General features: G+C 46.7%; 1 protein-coding gene across 3 annotated transcripts in view; it reads left to right on the forward strand.

Moving 5' to 3' along the window:
* Nucleotides 1-20327, forward strand: part of LOC149372185 (leucine-rich repeat, immunoglobulin-like domain and transmembrane domain-containing protein 2) — a 273141-nt gene that overhangs the window by 224878 nt on the left and 27936 nt on the right. For all 3 annotated transcript variants that reach the window (XM_089566581.1, XM_089566580.1, XM_089566579.1), the window contains one exon: nt 2067-2194. The gene's annotated coding sequence lies outside the window, so the exon portion shown is untranslated. The remainder of the gene's footprint in view (nt 1-2066; nt 2195-20327) is intronic.

A 20327-nucleotide genomic window follows, 5' to 3' on the forward strand; every position in this document is an offset into this window, starting at 1 on the left:
CGTATTTAAGTCCTACCGTCTGCCGCACTAGTGGCACATCCCGGGAATATTGGTTGGGTCGACATCGCTTGTGCCGCTGCTATTTGATATAATTGGAATTCTTATGTTATCATGATCCAGAGCGTCTGTTCCAAATCTCTAGTCGTTTCTCCACATATGGTAATCAAGCGGTTCATCCTTTGCTGTCTGGACAGCAAATCAGGCACTGTTTCAGAAATCGCAGGTTGTGTTAGTTTCCCTTTGATATAGGGAACTGAATACAACATTTCCTTTTCAGGAGGACACAGGGGCGCAATAAAAGACACGGACATAGAAGTAGACAGGGACGAGCGCTTACTATCAACAGGCTTTATTCGACGTAGACCGTTAATATACCTTCGCTTTACCCAAGTGCCACTGTGCGAATCACAAGCACGTGGGTACCAGATAACACCAAAAGAAATCCAAAGGTAGGCGATTACAGAAATCTATCTAAGAAAACCATTTCAGTTCGGCGAAGTATCACAGATGAATCACTCACGCAGTTATCTCCTTTTTTTCTGATGTAATAGGCTTCCACCAGTTCCCGTTCAATCTGATCGCGGCTTCTCAACAATACTCTACTAGATTTCTGTAATCGCCTACCTTTGTATTTCTTTTGGTGTTATCTGGTACCCACGTGCTTGTGATTCGCACAGTGGCGTTTGGGTAAAGCGAAGGTATATTAACGGTCTACGTCGAATAAAGCCTGTTGATAGTCTACTTCTATGTCCGTGTATTTCATTGCGCCCCTGTGTCCTCCTGAAAAGTTATGAACCAACACGCCCAAATACGAGTACTTCTGAATACAACAGTTACTGTACTCAACTCGAGAAATGCAGTTCTTTGGTTTTAAACCGTTGCCGCTGATACTTCCGAATCCAGAACGTAGTGGAAGGAAGATATTTGTGAGGTCGAGTGGTGGAAACGCAGATCTGCGTGCCAGGTGGCGGCACCTCGTGGTGCAGGAATGAAAGAGCTCCGAATGTGTCACCACGGCGCCGCAAGGTGACAGGCCGGCGCAACTCACGTGCTCGACGAGATGGCCAGAACACGTAGAGAAGGTTGTGCTAAACGTATCCGTCATATCCGCCACCATCATGGATGGTGCCGTCGTGGTTGCCTGCAGAAATCCGGCCAGCACAATTTATTATTTATATAGAATGCTCGCTGATAAACAAATACGAAATAAAAGAGTTCGCGTTTCAACCAGCGTTGAAATTTGCATATACGAGTAGAAAATATTCTTCCCTTTTTTGGCGCCTTCACTTTAAAAACGGCACATTGGTGACACCATGTCAGTTAAGTTTTATGGGAATCACCGCCTAGAAGGTAGAGGCCTGAATTACGTGATATTAGAAGTAAACTCCGCTTGCCTTCACTTAACGGTACCGGCTGTCTGTCAAGAGGCGTAGCATAATAGCGGCCGCAGTAGTTTACAAGGGAGGGAGTAAACTTAATTGAGAAGAAATGTGGACAGTAACGTGACCCTATCCTGCTACTACACACGGGGCAGAGGGCAAGGGAAGGAAAGGGAGAGGTAGCGTGAAAATGGTTGGTGACAACGTCACGACACAATGAGATGTATGGGATGGCCCGGACAATGGAGGTGTCCACGCACACACTGATTGCATACCCGACTTGCACACCCGTAGCACACCCGGTCCATTTCCTGCACATGCATGGACGCACATCACTTACACATGCTTCAAATATGGCCTTTCATGCACGTGCGTCTTAGTACACTCGCGTATACGTATGCAGCTTTCGCAGTCTTAATGATGAAAATAACAATGCATGGTGTTGTGCCCGCCGCTTTCGGTCTGGAGACAGCAATTCCAAATGGTCAGCGACGGAAATTACAGTAGGCTTGCACTGACGTGTCTTTGCGAGCGAACGGCTAGTGACCTTCTGCTTCAGATGAAAAGAGTGCATATTCCACAGTATGAATCATGCTTTGTCCTTCTTGGAGAGCGTACTAAATTGGATTTGGTTTCTGATCTTCGTTTCTCTGTTCTTTTTTTTTTTTGTTTTCTCTTCATGCGCAGGTTGTCCCCGTCTTGGGCGAAGCGCGCCGGCGGGAAGCTGAGCAGAGGACCCCGCATGCCGCGCCAGGCCTGCGGCGGCGATTGGATGACACACGATCCGGAAGCGCGCACAGTTCCTACTCTCGGAGGTGAGACACTTCGCCTGAAGCCTGTCATGACGGAGACACCCGCGGGTGACGCGATGTCCGTCATCTTCAGAGGGGGTGCTTTCCCTTGCTTTTCTCTCTATCTCTCTCTGGAGAAAGAGAGACAAAGATGGTCGAGGCGACCTGCAGTGATTGAAATATTTCTTCTTGAGATGCGCGGAGAGCAGCTATAGGGTAATGTGCTCACTTGAGTGCAAGAAATCATCAAACAGCGAGTATTGCCTAGGCGCTGTGAATGGTATGATCATCAGACAGAAAGCAGCAAAAAAATTAAAAAATTCATTTGCTAGGTTGTTATTAAAAAAAAGCAATAGTCTAAATGTCAGTCAAGGAATGTAAATGAAAAAAACCTAAATTATATAAAGGAACACTTGAGAGCAAACAATGGCGTTTCGAGGTCACTGTGAGCAATAAAGGATCCTGATTCGAAAGCGTACGCTGTATAGTACTGTACTGTGCCAGTGAGGATGAGGAGACAGTTGTCATTTTATCAGCAGTAGATTTTATCTTTTTATGCTGGCATGTCGCTGCGTGTCATATAGGCTGGGAAAACGAGAGATGGAGAGAACAAAATGAAAAGCAGACACTAATAAATTAGAATGAAAGGAGGATTTCCTACTTTTTCTTCTGTGTCGCCAGAAAGAAAAAAAGCTTGAAAACGATGAATTTCATTTTGAAAACGTACGGCGTAGGCCACGAAAGGGCGTGCGCGGCATATTTGGTTCGCAATCCGTTAACCCTGACAAATTGCATCCTCTGCGGCTTAGGTGAGCATGAAGCCTTCGACGTGGACCGGAGTGTTTCTTAAAGCATTTTTTTAACCTCTTGCACGCGAGCTGTGCGTCGCAGAGGGCGCGTTTCTGTGACAGGCATAAGCTCTCCCTGTCGCGGCGGCAGCCTCGCCGCCCGCGAGCATAACGCTCGGCCGGGCTGCCACGAAATCTTCCTTTGAAACCTTTAGCCAATGGCGTCTCAGGATCCGATGCATCCATGTCAAACACAGTCTTCTCTCGAGCTGCAGCTCCTATAGACGCTGCCCAACGTTCACGGCGGCTCCGAAGGATCGCCGCTGCAGTCTCAGGCGTGCACTACATCACGACGTGCAGGCCCGTAGTGTATGTTCTCGTCGGGTTACCAGGATCGCTTTTGTGAACGTCGTTATATTTTTTCTCTCTCGTCTTCCTCGCTCAATAGAAAAATTTCCTTCACGGCGGCTCCGAAGGATCGCCGCTGCAGTCTCAGGCGTGCACTACATCACGACGTGCAGGCCCGTAGTGTATGTTCTCGTCGGGTTACCAGGATCGCTTTTGTGAACGTCGTTATATTTTTTCTCTCTCGTCTTCCTCGCTCAATAGAAAAATTTCCTCGGTTTTTTCGTTGCGTGGATGTTTAAAAGCTGAGCGACATGCTCGTCTCCTATAGGTGGCGTTTGTTCTGGCTGTCTGGCTGAATATATCTATATATATATATATATATATATATATATATATATATATATATATATATATATATATATATGAAAGAAGCCAACAGCCACAGAAACCAAGGGGCACAGGGGATTTTTTTTTATTAATTTATTTATTTTGTGGTGTTGATCAATTTAGAATATTACTGAACATGTTATCGCTTAAAGATAATTGATTAGAAAAGCAGAAGAAAAAACAACCACTGCCGCCGGTGGGATCCGCCGGTGGGAGCCGCCGGCGGCAGTGGTTGTTTTTTCTTCTGCTTTTCTAATCAATTATCTTTAAGCGATAACATGTTCAGTAATATTCTAAATTGATCAACACCACAAAATAAATAAATTAATAAAAAAAAATCCCCTGTGCCCCTTGGTTTCTGTGGCTGTTGGCTTCTTTCATATTTATAACGAGCCCCTCATCCCCCTTCCTATATATATATATATATATATATATATATATATATATATATATATATATATATATTCTAATGAATATGTGTCTTCTTATCTTGTCGGCTGATGCTGCCTGCCTATCCTCAGGATAATGAAATGAGCTAGAAACAACAGGGTTGAATGACAATTCGATTCCGCCCTATCAAATTCTATCACTTTAAATGTCTGCGACGTACTCAGTTTTCGAAGTTCCCGACTCTCTTGTAGAGCAGGCAGATAGTGCAGCAGCAGAACACGCTACTCTTTTCGATGCACAACTAGACTAGGTCGCGGTGAAATTATTATTGATCAACAATTCGCGGCACTTCGTAACAAGCTGCCGCAAACACTTGCTTCAGTAGCGATGACGAAAAGGGGCGATAGCGATGTCGTGGGAAGCCTGCACTGAACTCCCGAGTAGCCTGTGTTCCTTCGGCGAGCATTCAAGTACAGCGCACGTGGTGTACGCATAGGATAACTGCTAACGCTTAAAAAGACAGCGGACAGATAAACGGATGACCCGTAAGCGACTGAATATCAAGGGGAGGAATACGTAGCAGGTTGCGGAATAGTCAGGTGGAGAAATTAGATTAGGCAGTTAGTTTTCTGGGACATGGTGGATAGAAATACAGTCGAACCTCGTTATAGTGAAACGGTTTATAACGAAATTTCGGATGTAACGAATGAATGACAACTCTCCTTGGAAGCTCGGTTAACACGGGCTGTCACGAAGCTACGGCTATAACGAAGTCATCGCCGGGCTCGTTCAACTTCGTTATAACAAATTTCAACTGTGTTTGGACAGCATTTGATGAGGCCTATGTTCTTTATTGCGCGTTTTCCGACCAGTGGTGATGATGACGATGTATAAAACCTGCCTGCCAGCGTATCGCTGCTTGCATCCGAACTGGCAAACTTATGAGTAAGAGTTGTTCGCACGCACTATCCACGTTGAAAGCCATCAGACTTTTGTTTGTTGTTGGAAGGTGGCACAAATCGCTGCGCCACCCTGTGCCGAGCGAAGCCAGAAGAAGGGAGCGACTTCTGTCATGGCAGCGGCGAGCTGCTCGGTCTAAGTTAAGAGTTTGCGGGTTTCAAAAGCTCCTCGTTGCAGACTTGCACAGTGTAGTGCGCTGGCTCACTGCCCGGCCGTCGCGCTTGTCGTCTCTTGTGGAGACGTCGCGCCCCTACTCCTGAGAAGCTCGCCCTGCAGCCGCCAGCGAACGGTGCGCGTGGCGCCGCCTTTGCTGCGCACCGATGTCACCCGCACAGCGAGCGAGGCGGGCGGGAAGACAGATTGCACGAGCGCGAAATGAAGCGCGGCGCGAGCGGCCCGAAAGTTTGGCGCCTGAGAAAAATGGCGCAGACCAGGAAGCCGTTTGATCGAGCAACAGAAAATCACCGCTGTAAGCGCCGGCAGGGCAGAGGCAGTGCGGGAAAGAAAGAGAGGAAAGCGCCTGAAACGAGAGAAAGAGAGAGAGGCGTGAGAAGGAGGAGCGAGCGCGCGAAACACCTCGAGGCGATAGACTGCCGGCGAACAAGGGAATGTTTCGTCGTCGGTGCCGGAGCTGGCAGCGATTGCTTGTCAACCCGGGAGTCAACTGCTTGCGCATAGCCGGCGGCGGGGAGAGGAGGAGATATGGGGGAGAGGGAAGGACGGATTGAGAAGAAGAGGAGCGCTCTGAAACCGCGAAAAATAGCCACGCGTCTATGCATGCGTGGCGCGAAAACGAAGAAAGAAAATAAAACGGGGAACTCAGTCTTGCTTCTGCTGCTGCTGCGTATCCGGAAGGAAGAAACTTCGACGGCGGCATCGGAACGAGTTGTGTGTGTCGCGCGCGGCGCCGTTCGCCGTGCTGAGCGATTTCTTTTTACCCTCGACCGGGTACTAAACTGGCTCGGCTTATTCATCTGAAGCAATGCTCGTCCCCGAAAGAAGAAAAAAAAAATACAAGAAATCTTTCATCCCGCCCGCGGGCGCACGCGATATTTTTCTGGACCCGCGTTGTTTCCTCACTTTCCTCCTCGTTCATTCCGGCTCCTCTTCCTCTCCTTCTTCCTTAGTGACTCTGGAGCGCTTTCTCTTTTTTTTCTTTCTTTATTTCTTTCTTCCCTCAATCTCGATGCCTTGCTTTTACGATTGAGTGCGCCGGCACGTCCCGCTGCCTGCCGCCCAATGGAGAGAGAGACTGCAGAACGCAAAGATCCAGCTAGGGAGAGAAATTGAAAGCTTATAAGATTTGTTGCGCGGAAGCGCGCGACACGATATATAAATGTATGTACACATAGGCGCGCGCGCGTACTGCGGTGGTGTAGTTCATGCAGCGCGGGACGTTTCTCCTTTTTTTTTTTTCTTGCGCTTTTCTGGGACAAAGTGTGAGCTGGGGAAGCGACTGAAAGCGTCGCGGAGATATAGCGCCGCAGCACATTAAAGAAAGCGCGCCGGCTCGCGGGCTGAACACGAACCGTTAGGAGGGAAGCTCGCGCCAGTTTGTTCTTTAGCGCCCTGATTTCTGCCGTTCTTGAGTTGTTGTTTGTTTTTTTGTTCTTCATTTTACCAGAGCTTCTTCACAGTTCGCCCTGTCTGTCTTACTTGAGCGCTTGCTTGGAAGGCCCGTTTAGTTATTTGCCGCTTCTGTTGTTCGGCTCCGGCGTTCTTCGTCTTGCTGTAGCGGCACGCCATCAGCACCCTGGAGCTCGCGGTGCGTAGCGTGCTGCGCTGTGCACCTCGCTCGCAGATATCGCCGCTGTTGTGCGGGAGTCCGTGTTGTGTTAGCAGCGTCCTCACCACGGTATGCGCGTACGCGTGTCCCGAAAGTTCAGAACATTTTTATTGTTCTTTCCCAGCCCCCTGTTCCTTCTTTTTGAGCCCGCGTCGACGGAGCACGAAGTTACGCATCGCCGTGTTTAGTTCTCCCTCTGCCACGAAAAGTAACGAAGGAAACAAAAAGAACAGACTTGTGAGCAACGATAGCTGAGCTTCAGCGTCCTACTTTCTCTTTTCGAGGAAGTTCACGATTTATGTCTTGCGCCGTCGGCCCACCGCGAAGCGTTGTGTGCGTGTATATATATTCACAGGCCACACTGCTTCTGCTATTGTACGGCGCTGTATATATATATATATATATATATATATATATATATATATATATATATATATATATATATGCATGCTCGTGGGGCAAAGAACTGCAGCGCCGTACAACAGCAGAAGCAGTGCGCCCTGTGCATCGTTTTCACGTGCCATTCAGATTTTTACGGCCTCGTTTCCGACGGTCCATTATTTCATCCGCCAGTATCGCTTAGTAGATCCCAATGCTTTTCGCGCTTGCTCTCTCCTCTCTTTGGCCCGTCATGCCAGATTTTTTTTCTCCCTGTTTTCGTTTATTTCTGCGCTATCTGCATAACGCGGCATTTCACATAACGGCTGTTATTTAAGCGCCGCCGTCCTGCCACGAATTCGCCGTGAGAAATGTTAGATATCTCTCCCCTTTCGCATTCAATCTCGTCAGCTGCACTGCGGCGGCGGGCCGCTAATGCTGCGTTTTCTTGAAATGCGTCTTTTCTACCCCCCCCCCCCCCCCCTTCGCTCTCGAGTCCCAAGCTTCTTATATTTTGCACATCCTTACTGCGCGTGCGCGCCCGCGCTCTCCATGTCAGGGGTGAGCTCTCTGAAACTTGATTTTTCGTGCAGTCCGTTCTGTTGCTCGTATGCGCCTTCCGAGCACCGTCAGCAAGAAAAGAACGCCGTTCTTGCGTGTGCCGCATTTCTGTTTTTTATTTTTTTTCGCCGAGGTTTTGCTGAGTTTTGAAAACTGAATCTTTAACTGCCATTAGACGGTACAGTTTTCCGGATTTCGGTATGTTGTGTGCATGGACGGGGTCGCTAAGGAGCTTTAGTTTAAAGGAGGAGAATACTCGGCGCCGGTGAATAAGCTCGTTGTTAGCGGCGCTAACGACCATGGAAACGCGGAACCATAATACATTCTCTACTATACTAATGGCTCGGTTTGCAACTATTCTCTGAGAGGGTTTCTGCCGTACATATTTCCGCATAATGCGTTTCGGGCTGCCGGGCCTTGAGACGGTGGCCGAAGTTCCGGAACAGCAGTCGATAATGAAGGATCAGAGTTGCTGGCTGAACGCAGTAACGCTCTTGGTACTGCGCCCAGTGCTGAACCATAATCGTGCCACATGCCAGGTGTACGTAACGCTTTATTTCGACCGCTTATCTGGCTTAGCTCCGCCTCGCGAGGATTAGGTGCGCAGCATTTACGTTTCAGCGTTAAATGATTTGTTCTCACGATGACTGCTTTAGCACTACATATTAATCCCTTAACACGCAGCAGTCTATAATCTAATGCCAGTTCACGCGAAAATTTGAAATCATCATTTATGTCTACACCGCGCTTTCAGCTCGGCGCATTTTTAATGCGATAGCCTTAGAAGCCGTATTAGGGAAAGAAGATGTGTAGTCGGAAGCTAAATTCGCTGATTGGCTGGATGGAAGTGACGTCACCAGAGCGGAGCATCGCCATTGGATAGGAAGAACTGACGTCACCGGACCGGCAGTGATGTCACTTCCGGTAAGGCATCAACAACTTCTAATGCTGTTGCAATGCCAGCACATAATGTAATTAGGTGTCGTGGTGAATGTTTTGTTGTTATTGTTGTATTTATTTTCACTACAAACGCTCACTTCATGTTTTATTCACTGCGTTATGATTCCTGCGCGATGACTCCGACAGTATAAATGAGTGGGTGTTTCCGCCACTTTCAGAATAATTTTGCCCAGATGCATCCTTGTTTTTCAGTTCATCAAAATGGGTCAGATATTCAGTGCATCATTGTATACTGCCGTTTTACCGGTGTCATTGCGACTGAGCACATAGTTTCGTCGCGATTAGTGTTCGGTTCGCATGGACGAAGAGTGACTCTTACTATCATATATTTATGGTAAAAGTTGGCCGTCAGTGAGTAACCCGTCATAACTATTTTTGAGGTCCTATGAATCACTAATTAGTTTGTCATGTTTTCACGAACCAGATAATTTTTTGTTACTTTCAGCTGAATGTGGTTTGTTATTTAACCATTATCTTTCTGATCATTTCCTGAGCTTTTTTTTATTTGGTTTAATTTTTGCATACAGCCCCGCACTCAAGCTTTCTTTTTAATACGTTGTTAAAGTAGAAGGTGTATTAAATCCTGGTAGGACTGTGCGACTACGAACATCCAGAATTTTCGAAGAATTAATCGACTATCGAAATAAATGTTTTGTAATGAGGTCAGAAAATTGTTACTGCGCTTCATGTGAGCCTTTAAATACAATACTGGCAGAAAGTCTTTCTCTTCTTTCCTTCAGCAAAGAACAGGTGTGAACGCAACAGCATATGTTATTCAGACAGGTAAATATGCATTTCATTTTATAGCCGCACTTGTGGAAGCCATTGGAGTGTCTGAGATACATGCTTTTTGAAGCGCTGACACTCTTGCTAAGGAGGAGGGGGTGGAGGTGGTGACGAGGAGGCGCGGCTACGGCCGCTTATCCATTTTTCTCAGCCAGCGTCCGCTTCGGCGGACGCGGTTGTTGCGACGCGCGTCTTTTCTATTCTGTCACTCTTTCCTCTTATCTTTTCCTCGATCCTCTCTCCTCTATCTGCACGTGGCAGCGGTGGTGGCTCGGCTTGAGCCAGTTGGCAGGTCCGTGCAATTTCCTTTTCGTCCTTCTCTCAGTCGCAAAAACGACAACAACTTGCTAATGGTGTCCTTGATTGGAGAGCTCGCAGATCGAGGCGAGCTCTCAAACTGAGTCGAAGTAGGCGCCGTCAAGCTGAATATGCAAGACGCTGTCAGAGCGTCACATAACAAAAACAAAACCTGAAAGCTATTGGTTCGGCACCGACCAGTAGCAACATTTGGTGCATTTTATTTATTCTGCATCATATCTTTCCATCAAAACACATTCATATTCCATCCTTAGAGCACTCGCAGACAAGAAGCTGTTTCAGCGGCACCGCATCATGACTTCCGAGCTTGGTCAACCTGGTCCTAACGCGATCACTTCCCTAGCTGACATTGCCACTGTAAGCCACTAAAACATAGCGCTTTTGCCGTGGGCACGGATATTTGCTGGACTGCGGGCGCTTATGAACAACCACGCAGGATTTGCAAGGGCACAAAAATGGAGGCGCAAAGATGTATCGTCAAAAATGCAGGCGCAGTGACACCGCAGAAGGCGCCTCGTGCTAAGGTTTTTCCATATTTGCAAACGCCACTGGTGCACAATAGCCGGCAGTAGCGCTGTGATCGTCGCTGCTGCACTCGAAACGCGAATACGCCTGTATTGGAGTAAAAAGGAAGTGAGCTGTCCTCTGGCGCACTCCCATTTATAAAAGCGAGTAAGCTGTAATATAGCGCACTCCCTTCCGCTACTATTAAAAAGTATTTGATGACATCGCAAAACTTTCTGAACGAACTAAAATCTGTGCTAATACAGCAGCCGGTTCACCGTTAAAAAAGCATTAGATAAGCGCTAGATTTCTGCTATTATTCGATTTGGAGCCATTATTATTTGGCATCCGTCCTACTCGCTATAAAAAATTTGTGTTCGCAGCCGCAGAACCAAATTTTTTTGCCTGTAAAGTCGGCTTTTTCTTTGATAGCCTTTTGATGCGGTGAATACAGCTTTAGGTGGGGAAAAAAAGCATGAGTGTTTTGTTACTACTAGGTTAAATGGGCCCAAGTACACACCACACAACATGACAGTGGTGCCGCTGAGGGAAATTCGTTTTAAAGTAATCACTTGGTCCGATCACAAATATCTGTCGTCCAGGATCACTGGTGCGTCGCGGTTCACATAGATAATTCAGAGCAACGCTGAGAGGCACCGTCAGCTTTCATGTCTTCAACTGCGAACATGTCAGCGAGTTTAATATCCTCCTCTATTTCAGTTCCGTTCGCTTCTTGGCACCTCATGCCTTTTTTTTTTTGCCTGAGTTTATTTTCCTTCAAATTTTTTGCACCGTTTGCCGACTGAGTGCTTCGACCACTGTAGTCCGGTCGATACTTGTCCGCAGCCGTCGACCACCTGCCGTGCAGGCTTTATTGGTTGTCAGCCCAGCCCGAAAGGGTAAAGCCAAAAAGAAGCCGAAGCACACCAACGGCCGCGACGTGCGTGGTCAGACCGGCCTGGAAGCTTGGGAGGCTCGGTGGCGATGACGTCATCCGGGATGGCTCTCCGCGTTCCATTTCCAGAGTGAGTGCCACTTAATTCGGTCTCCCCGTTTCCACCCCCTTTTCTCTTTCTCTCTCTCTCACTCCCCCTCTTTCCGGCACGACAAGCACCTGTGAAAGGGCGGAGAGGCGCTCGAACGGAAAGTGACGGCGGAGTACTCTCACAGAGCGAAGCGGCTCGGTACTCACGTGCCGACCCTGCACTCAACGGGGGCGCAACAGTTCGCGCGCTGAGCATCGGTGTCCTTCGTTCGCTCTTTTCTCTGTTTTCCTTTTTGCTTTCCTTTTTGCCAGTAGATCTGTAACTATTTCATTTCTGCGTGGGTCACCTCGCGAAAGAGTAGCTGTATACTCTTGCCACATGAAAAGTGCGCAGCATTGGAAAAGCTAGAGCTGGTGTTGGCCAGTGAGATGCTGCATGCACGGATATGACTTTAAGAGCGTCCAGTGGTTACACTGTGTTTAGGCGGTCTCTTGCTTAAGATGTCATTATTGGTGGGCGTGGCACCGCTGCCCAATGCTGGCTCTTGCAGCTCCTGCCGATGTGTAGTCGACGTCGCAGCCGGCTCCCTCAACGCTGCGCCGTATTCGAGTGACGCGGTGCGGAGAAGCTGGTCGCATGTGTGAGACCGCGGCTCTTCCGGCGACCGCAGTGGCCGCGCTCTCCACGAGTGGGAGCAGCGAAATTCCTATTTGCGCGGGGCCAACAGATACGGGGCTCTCCGCATCTTCCGTTTCTTCTTTCGCTCTTGCCCGTCGGCTGTACGTTGCTTTGGCGTTCACTTTGCGTCCTCTTTCGAGGGATTTGGCGGAGGCCTTTCTTCTGTTGTCGCTCTTTTTTGCACTGGCCTACTTTCGTTGGGAATTCTTTGCGGTCTTTATTTACCAGACAAACCAATAGAGGCGAGCTTCCATGTAGAGGCTGCAACTAAGCCGTAGTCGAGCCGCTGGAAAAATAAGCTTCGCTAGAGGAATCAGACCAGACAGCCACTTGAGAAATGGAATGTCTTACTTTCGGTCGTATTTAATGCCACAGCTTCCTTTTTTCAAGCATTGAACTCTTTTTTATTCCTTTAAGTGCATGTCTCTGTTTTTGTTTACTGGTTCTGCTGGGTGAAATCGGTTTATTTTTATTCGGGTGCTAAGCTTTCTTAAAACGGGACGCGGCCTTTGTATAAAATCGAGCCGAGCAGCTGTGTCTGCCTTGGGCTCTCTTTGGCTTGCAGTTCGCATTTTTTGTTTGGTCTGCCTGCTTAAGTTGTCGTTAAAAGAATTCGCGGTGGCACTAACATTAGTTCTTATTCTGCTCCGGCCGATTTTCCCTGGTTCGAATGCTGGCCCCGCTTAATTAACAATTTCCGCCTTTGTTTTCTCTTCTTTTCTTTTCTGAACGCTGTAGACGCATTTGACCCCAATCCTCTTTTCACGTTCGGTGAAAGGCGCTTACTGTTTTCTGCGTTGAACTTCTTTTATGTCTCGTCAATTGTTCATGCCCCCTAGTTCCTTTATACTCCTAGGAGTTACTTTGGCATGACATTTTTTTTTTATTTTTGCATTTCTTCCCGCACATAACTTGTGCTGACTCTTGAGTTTACCCAATGCACAGCACTCGTTACAGCGCACCGAACGATGTCAGCAGTGAAGGCGTCGACGTTATGCCAGGCACGCTGAATTAAGCAGGGCTAACAGTGGTGTTTGCTTAGTTGGCGCCGCGCTCTCTCTCTCTCTCTCTCTCGCTTTATCTTTTTTTTTTCTTTTTCGAGCTCGCACTCTACTCTACTCGCCGCTTTGATTCCTCGCTTCACGCTCCGGAGCTCAAAGTCCGGAGCTGAAAGCTTGGTTTTTAAGCTCCAGTAAATAAACATAACGAAATACGGTAGGCCACGCAGAATAGGGAAAAAAGAAAGAAAACTGCTTAGCGAACGCATCCGGCCGTTAATGGAAATTAGCGCTCGCCCCGTCTGGCGTTTACTAATGAGCTGAAGTTAAAAGTGACCTCGTTTAATTCTTACCTTTCGCTCCTCCTCCATGTTCTCGTCGCTTTGGCTGCTCGGGATTTCGGGGCAGTCTTTTTTTTTCTTTTTTTGATATTAGTTTCACAAGAAACACTTTCGCTGGTTGTCAAGAGTGCCCTGGCTTGTATGCATATTGTTTTTTTTCTCTCTCTCTCGGAGGCTTAAGCATTTGATCAGGGTAACAAATTAGTGAAATAAAGATCCCCCTCCCCCTTCTTCCTCCGCTGGCTCGGTCCCTAGCCTGGGGAAGTTGCGCCACATTTTGCTCTACATAAGTTGCGAGAGGCAACGCCTAACCGTGAATTGCGCAGTTCGGCCCGGTGAGGCGAATGCGTTTTTTTTTTTTAAGTATATACAGAATGCGTGTTTAAAAGTTCCCCTCCTTTTTGCCAAAGGTCGGTGACAGGTTGCAAGAAAAATAGCTGAGCCAATTAAATTGAGGCAGGCACAACAACGAGGGTAGCGAACTGGCAACTGCGATATATATATATTTTTTTGCGACGTTGCAGTAAACGGCGCCGATGCTGCTACTGCTAATGTTTCCTGCCGGTAACGAAAATTCAAAGTTAGTTCCGCTACCTCGTACTCGCGAAAAAGTTGTGCTTGTTCGTGCAGCAGGAAACTAGATTTTGTGAGCAAGGAAGTTGACATATTTAACGGGGATTATCCGCGTCCACACTCTTGCCGTCGAGTGCAAGCTCACACTTGTGACATGGTGTGATCCTTGCCTCTTTTTTCTATTCTTTTCTTTATCTTCATGTTCCGCCCGGTAATGAGAAGAATGTATTAACGGAACAGCTTCTTTTGCAACAGTATCACTTGTGTTTTACGGTCGCCACGTCTGTTTCCGGATTATTGGCTGTGAAAAATAACTAACCCGCTACTTTGCTCCAAAGCGAGAGAATTTCCTCCTGCCGTAAAAAGTTGGATTGGCAAAACAGGGCATGATTGGTGTGCTCTATGTGGTAAATCGCGTCTCTGCTGAGCGGTCCAGATCTAAACCTCGTTGTGAGGGTTTGGCCTTTGCTGAACGAACCGTCTCCTAGAAGAGCCGTCAGTAGCGCCTCGGAATGTGTCAGAGTTCGTGTTCCAGCTGACTGCAAGGAAGAGGTTGGCGGTTTTCTTGTTGCTTCAGAAGCACTGTGGTTGCCTACGACCCGTGACGAACTCTTTTGTTGCGGAAGCAACACCACGCTAGGTGTGAGCGATTTCGCAGAGCCCTGGAGAGCCCCAACTGCGCATGCGCGAGGAGCGAGTGACGTCAGAGCAGCGCGGTGCCGCCACCGACAACTCCGCTTCGCGGTTGACTCATAGGTGCCGTCGCCGCTGCGATTGCCGCGCCGTTGCTTCCGCAATTTTACTCGGTATGGCCATTGGTCAAACCACAGCCAATTTTTTGAGGCAAAGGCGTGCGATAACCGTGCCAGCTTGCGAGAGCTCGGCTCTATATGTATTGGCTGACTACAGCTATTAGCATGTCAGCGTTCTTCTAAATAATGCATATTTACCATTCAGAAGCGTGAAAGCATGGTCCATGTAGTTTAGGCGGTCTCAAAAGAGGTATACGCGCTATGACGGTGAAACCAATGTGTCTGTGGTGCAACGCCAAAATAATTCTTATCACATAGTACGGTCCAAAAAAGTGCCTAAGAGGGATCCTTCAAGACCTTAGAGCTGTCAAAAGCTGTCATAGTACTCGAAGAATGGGCCCTCCGTGCCATATATCTTGCCAGAGTTTCGGCACTTCCCTTTCTCAATACCACTGCATTGCATTAGAGCTTGCATCTGGCCTGCAATAAAATCAGCGTAGTTAGGCAGCTCATTTCCCTCGGCTGCGAAACTGTTTTCGGGCGTCGGCTGCGCGAACCGAAGTGGTGATGAGGACGTGCAAGAGTGAAATTCTCTCTCTCTCTCTTTTTTTTTATTTGAATCCTTTTTTATGCTAAACTATCTTCTAAGTTTAACGCTAGTCGTGCAGATTTGTCATCCTGCTCGTACGCCACCACTACTCTAGCCTTCTCTTGCTTGTCTCTGTCATTACGTGTTAATTCTACTTTTATTATCCCCAGAACCCAAAACTACAGGAAGACTCATCACTTCAACTTTAATATATTGATGTATAGGTTTACAGTCTTTTGAGAACTCGTTTAATGTTTTCTATGCGCCCGCATTATACACAATTATCACCTCCTTTTTCATACTCGGTTCTGTATTCCCTAGTTCTAAGACAACCTCATGTATCCTCATATAAAAGGGCACTACCTCTTGTATTATCATTTCCTTCCCTATTTTGTTTTTTCAAGCTCTGTATTCACGCAATCATTCTTTTGTTTTCACTTTTTATTTCCAGTCAGCCGTCTCGCTTTCGCGAACTTTTTTTTTACAGCGACAGCTGTTATACGCCCGTTCCTTTGCTTCGCGTCGTAGTAGTCTGTCGTCCGTCGTGGTCGGAGTAACCGGTGGGTGCGTTGCCCTGGGCACCACTCGCGGGCTGGTTACGATGCAAGGAGGAAGGAATCACGTGAGCTGTAAAATGCGTAACCGGTGAGTGGTTACCACAGGAACCGTCCGGATAGTGGTTATCGTGGAAAGAGGAGGGTATCGGGAGAGCGGAGGAAACCCCAACCGGATGATGGTTACCCTGGAATGAGGGTAGGGTGAAAACGCAGTTACCCTGGAAGGATGAGGAGGGTTACCATGGAAGGAGGGTACGGCGAGAGTGTAGGAAGGTGTACCACGATAACTCCGGCACGTGGTTAGCGGAAGGGTATGGAGCGAGTGATGGATTGTAGCACTGTCCATCTGCGGCAGCTGCTGCGAAACGCGCCACCCAAGAACTGGATCATCGGAGGCGCTGCGCTTCTAGACTGGCGGTCTGGAGAGTAGACCTATAGACGAAAAACGACTGCGTGTGCAAAACTAAAAAGAGCGCCCTTGAACTACACATATGTGAGGTCCGTCTCGTATTCTACACCACAACATATCGTTAAGTACAAATACTTTATTAGCTGTCGCTTAATCCAGCAGTAAACGCCTTGTCATTTTTTTTTCGATGTTCGTGATATCTTCCTTTTCCCATGCCTTTTTTTTTTTTTTGCGTAGCATGTCATAAGCTTTCTAATAATTTTCCTCCACCGTGTGTCAGCGTTTTTGCTGTATAAATACCTGTAGACTTTGGCTGCCCACCTCTTCTCATAATTTTTTCTTTTTCTTACTTTCTCCTCATACAGTATTTTGCTCTATGCTTTCCGCGCCTCAAAGGACGAGCAACCCATATCCCTCTGCAGAGCTTGGGTTGTTGTCTTTTCATGGGCCCGCGGAGCTCATATGCCCGCATCTGTTTTGTTCATCTCTAGTCTTTGTTGCGCATTGCATTTCAAGCACAGTATCACATTCGCAAATATCAACCCCGGAGCTATTACACTCTTTCACATTTCTCGCATTATTTCATATCTTTTTTATCCTGACAGGGATCTATGCTTCATTATGGCCGCTCTCTTCTTTCCTTTCGTCTTGAGATGTTCTTAATGGGTCACTCAATATTCTCCTTCGTCATCAATCCATATCCGCAGATAGTTGTACCTCTCTAGGCGCGGTATTTCACGTCCAATATGCGGATTCGATCCCGGCCGCAGCGGTCCTATTTCGATGAAGGCGAAATTGTAGAGGCCCGTGTTCTGTGCAATTTCAGTGCACGTTAAAGAATCCCCGGTGGTCGAAATTTCCGGAGCCCTTCACTACGGCGTCTCTCATAGCCCGAGTCGCTTTGGGACGTTAAACCACATAGACCAAACCAAACCATCACATCCCTGATTTGATACTGTCCTAGTCTCGCTATTGTTAAATGCATAACGCCCCATTTTACAACACTGAATTCGATTACAATGTTCGATTACATTATAAAGTTGATACCTCTAATTATTTTTCTTACTCCTCAGGTTATAACACGAGACAAAGGCATGCACTAACAATCACCTCTTTGAACGCGCGAAATAACTGCTTTAAATATTCTTTTTTTCCGAGGACAATTACTGATTGGAATAAACTTAATAGCGAGACTGTTAATCAAAATTCTTTACTTCTGTTTGAAAAGTGCCTGTAAATGTTGTGAATTTGTGTGTGTTTATATGCTTGTATTTTGTTTTGTCCCACCCTGCTATGATCTGTACAAGATCGCAGTATCTATAAATAAATAAATAAATAAATAAATAAAATGTTTGCGCCTTCTTTCTAACAGATACATGAGAGGAGTTGTAGCTCGCTTTGGCTATATGCAAAAAGTACCACATCATCCGCGTGCGCTGAATCACGAAGGCATTGGACTATATTTAGTCCTTCTCTACTATACGGTGACTTAAACCTAGCTGTACTTTCCTCTAGCGTGCGTTTCATTCTTGCGATATAAATCATGATAAACGGTCGCGATAACGGGCACCCCTGTCGTAGACCATTTTGTATGTTCGCCTCCTCCACATTGTCTAGCCCTTCCCATTGTTTCTGAACACTGATATCTTTGTATACTGCCCTTATTAGCTCTATTACGCTGGAATCTAGCCCCGCTTCATTGAGAAAGTCCCACAATAATTCCCCACTTACATTGTCGTTCGCACCTTTTATGTGAAGAAAAGCCAACCGTAGCGGATTGCTTTGCGTCGTAGCTATTTGAATACGCTGCGTTACTACGAACAGATTGTCCTCCAAACATCTGTCCTGCCTAATACCACCTTGCAGTTCTCTCAGTATTTCATTTTCGTGTGTTTATATTTGTAGTTTTGTTTTTCTTTTTATACCTTGCATCGCAAGCCTATATACGAGGTGTTTCAGGAAAGACTAAGTAATTTTCAAAAATAGGTTTTTTGAGGTAAAAATACGCCTTTTTTAGCCTAGCATTACCAGTGTTGGCGGACACCGGAACACCGGTGAATCGTTTTAAGCAGTAAGCTAGTTAAATAACTTTAATAATTAACTTTTTAACTATTCGAGTTAGGCGTCTAGTTGCAGTCAGATATTTGTAGCCGATCGTTAGTAATAGCCATATCAGTTTTTAGAATTTAGAAAACGTGATTGCCTTTGGCGCCGTGGCTCGACAAAATTTGGCTTTTATTATTAGTTACGGTTCTAGAAAGCACATGTGTTTTGGTACGATGAAGAAAAAATTTGTTGGGCCACGGCGCCAAGGATAATCGCGTTTTCGAAATTCTAAAAACTGATATGGCTATTACTAACGACCGGCTACAAATCTCTGACTGCAACTAGGTGCCTAACTCTGCTAGTTAAAAAGTTAATTATTAAAAATTAGTTAACCAGCTTACTACCTAAGACGATTCAGCGGTTTTTCTTTTTTTCTGATGTCCACCAACACTGGTAATACTATGCTACAAAAGCCATATTTTTACCCCAGAATGCTTATTTTTGAAAATTACCTAGTCTTCCCTGAAACACCTGGTACATAACCGAAGTAATCGCGATCAGTCTCTATGAGTCAGTCCTCGCTTCCTTAACACTGTATAATAACCTTAATCTGCTTTTCGGCCAATATTCACGTACCTCCTTACTCTGAAAGACTTGCTCTATAGCTCTGAACAATATGGCGCCAGCTCAGTAATTTCATCGCATCCGGTTGCTGCATTCGTAAGAATCTTTACCAGTGCTTTATTCCAGTCCAGGGTCCCCAAGCTTAATTTTTCGTCTGCCATCTTCAGCGTTGCAGTAAGGGTTGGCGTAGACACCGCCCATCCATTTACTTTAAATTTCGTGCGAGTTAGCGCATCGATTTAGTGCGCTTGTATGCCTTCGGTCTTCTTTCCTGAGCGATTAATATGATTCCAAAATTTCTTGGGGCCACCCCTATTCTTTTTTGTGACCTCCGTCACCCAACTGTCGCTCTCCGCTTTAATTTTCGCGTCTGCTAGCTAGTGGGTAAAGAAAAACTCCGCTTCGTGGACTGCCAGCGCCGCCTCTCGAGCGAAGCGTCAACTCCTCCTCGAGAGCGCCATGATCGCTATTGATCGGCCTGCTTAGGTGGCTGGTCGAGGTGCGCCTCCTTGATTCTTTAACACCGGCCGTCTTTATCCTTTCTCTTTCTTTTTCACAGCGTGTAGCAATTCCCGTTATTCTTATTTGTACACATGTGCATTTTTTTTAAGCTGTGCTTTCATTTTCCTTTCCTGTTACTTTTTCATTAAGTGCTCTCGGGTGTCCATTTCTCAGTCATATTCGAAGCCCTCGCCGAAAATTTCTTCAATCAGACCTCAAAACCCGTATTCCAGCACCCCCCCCCCCCCCCCACACACACACACACACACACACACTTTTTTGCAGCGACTTAACAACTCCGTCAGAAAGCGAGAATTTCGGCTCCTAAAGTTTCCTGAAACTCCGTGAAAATTGGTTCTATTTAGTTTGGTTTAAGGTTTACCGTCTCAGAGCCACTCAGGCTCAGGAGGGACGCCGCATCGCAGGGCTGCGGATAATTTCAAACACCTGGGGTTCTTCAACGTTTAATGTGCGCTGATGTCGCATAGTACACGAGCCTCTAAAAATTTCGCCTCCATCGAAATGTGATCGCCGCGGCCGGGATTGAACCCGCGTCTTTTGGGTCAGCAGCCGAGCACTACAACCGCTGAGCCACCGCGGCGGCTTTCGTAAAAATCCCGTTTTCGCCAAATTTTACTCATGAGATTCCCTGAAAATTGGAAAATTCCCCGAATGGAGCATCACTACCTTTTCTATGTTCTGACTTTCCCATCTTTTTGCAAGTTCTTAGCAGTAATAATGTTATTACTGCTTGACTGCAGCGAATTAACTCCTTGCTGCCAGTTATCTGTCGTTTTCCGTGTTATTCTAATCTTTGACGTTAATGCAGACAACACTGATTATCAAGTTAATGAGCAGTAAGTGCACCTAGTTTTTTTCTTCATTTTTACCAAACACCGCATGAGTCCCTGAGGCGATGTGCGAGTCTTGGGCGCGT

Source organism: Amblyomma mixtum, chromosome 1, assembly GCF_055824585.1.
Source record: "Amblyomma mixtum isolate Tamu chromosome 1, ASM5582458v1, whole genome shotgun sequence".
NCBI lineage: Eukaryota > Metazoa > Arthropoda > Arachnida > Ixodida > Ixodidae > Amblyomma > Amblyomma mixtum.